Source organism: Propithecus coquereli, unplaced genomic scaffold, assembly GCF_000956105.1.
Source record: "Propithecus coquereli isolate 6110/MARCELLA unplaced genomic scaffold, Pcoq_1.0 Scaffold119, whole genome shotgun sequence".
In the NCBI taxonomy this organism is placed as follows: Eukaryota; Metazoa; Chordata; class Mammalia; order Primates; family Indriidae; genus Propithecus; species Propithecus coquereli.
The window spans coordinates 3,944,173-3,946,340 of NW_012135969.1; positions in this window are offsets into that span (position 1 = coordinate 3,944,173).

The window sequence follows — 2,168 nt, forward strand, 5'->3', positions numbered from 1 at the left end:
CCCCCGCCCCGGAGCTCGCCTCAGCCGCCCCGAGCCTCCATTTCCCCCCCCTCCTCCTCAGGAGGGGGTGGGAGGGATGGGTCCGCCCAAAGCCCTCCTACTCCGGGAGGGGGTCTGTCGCCTCCCCCGGGGGTCTCCGAGGCTCGGGGTCCCCCTCCCCCACAGTCACCCCCGGCGCCTCAGCATTTCCCTTTAAAAAAACGGAGCCGCTCGTAGCCGCCACCGCCGCAGCCGCCGCCGACCGGAGCACGCATGCGCGGGGAGGGAGGCGGGCGGGAGCGAACCGGGAGCGCAGAGAAGGGAGGCGGGCGGTGCTATTGTGAAAGGGGCAGCCGCCGCCGCCTGGAGGGGGGCGGGGAGGGGGCCACGGGGCCGGCGAGGGGAGGCCGGCGATGAAGGGCGAGGACCCAGGAGCGCGCGGAGGAGCGGGTTGAAGGTGGGCTGCCGAGGGAGGGGCGAACCGGGGGAGGGTCAGGAGAAGAAAAAAAGGGCGAGGGCGGCCACGGGTAAATGGGCAATGTGGAGGCTCCCCGGGAAAAAGAAGCGCGAGAGAATGGCGTCGAGAGGAAGGAAGGGGGCTTCGGGAGGCAGACGCGCCCTTCGTGGAAGCGCACCGAGCGCTCCACGTACCCGGCCTGCGCGGGGTGGCCCCTGCGCCGGCACCTTGGCAACGCGCCTGGCCCACGCCGGAGGGGCCCCGCACGCCTCCTGGCCAGTCAGGATCCAGGCTCCTCTTTGAGCCTGTGGGTGTTTCACGGGGTAGAATTCTAACCCCTCCACCCCCTACCCTCCCCAGCAGTCCCACACTGGTGCGAGAGAATGAAGTTCTTTGTCTCTAAGTGATCCAGACCAGAAACGGAGGGACCTCTGGTTCCCAGAGGGAGGAGAATCCATGATGTCTGCTGCCCGGGGAGTTGTTGCCACAACCTCCTTGGGATGAAGTATTGCCAACTACCAACGGTTCTTTCCCAACGGCAATCTCCCCAGCCTTCTTAAACCACTCCTGGCATCTTCTGGAGACTCTTGAAGGGTTGATATCCCTGAAGGGATTTATCCTTTTACCAGGAGCAGGAATAATTTAGGCTGTTCTCCTATGTTGAATACTTCTCCCTTTCTCTCCAGTTCAATTTGTATGTGTGTCTATATTTCCAAGCAACTTTGGCCAACTAGTCCTCACAGAATTCCTCACGGAAAAACTTTTCAATGTCTTAATTGATTGTTTTTCTCTTCTGAGGTGTTCTTTTTAAAATCCACGTGGAGATGGAGAAGACTAACATCCTCTGGCCTAATGTGAAAACCTCTAATTAAAACTGTGTCCCTTCTTTGTAAGCCTAAAGCATCAAGCATTGGAAATTTTAAACAAATGGGTGTGAATGTGTTAAGAATGCATCAGAGCCCAGCCCTCTTCTACCAGAGTGGCCTCAGATCTGCAAGGGAAGTGTTGGGCTTAGGGATACCAAGGAATGGAGGGGGTGCAGTGGGCATATAGAATATGGCGATCTCTTTCAGTGTCAAGACTTTCTATACCATCTCTATACTGATAACTCCCAAATTTATATCTTCTTCCTGGACTCATCCCCTAACTCCAAAATCATATATCCTACTGCCTGGTATACATATCTAGTTGGATGTCTAATAGGCATTTCGAACTTACATCTAAAATCAAGCTCCTGAATTCCCCCACCCAAATCCTGCTTCTTCTCCTACCCTTTTCCTCTTTTTCTGTCACCCCATATCTGATGAATCAGCCAATCCTATTGTCCTTCAAAACATATATCCATAAGCCTACACCTTCTCAACACCTCCAACCACAACTTCCACCTTGGACTAAGCCACATTCATATCTCACTTTTTTTTTAAATTGCAGTCGCTTTGTAATTGGTGTCTCCGTTTCAACCTTTGCCTTGCCCCACTTAAGTCTGCTTTCAGCAGCCATAGTGATCCTGGTAAGATGTGAGATGTTCTTTCTCTGCTCAAAACCCTCTCATGGGGCCAGGCGCCGTGGCTCTTGCACCTGTAATCCTAGCACTCTGGGAGGCCGAGGTGGGCGGATTGTTTGAGCTCAGGAGTTCGAAACCAGCCTGAGCAAGAGGGAGACCCCGTCTCTACTAAAAAATTAGAAAGAAATTAATTGGACAACTAAAAATATATGCAAAAAATTGGCCGGG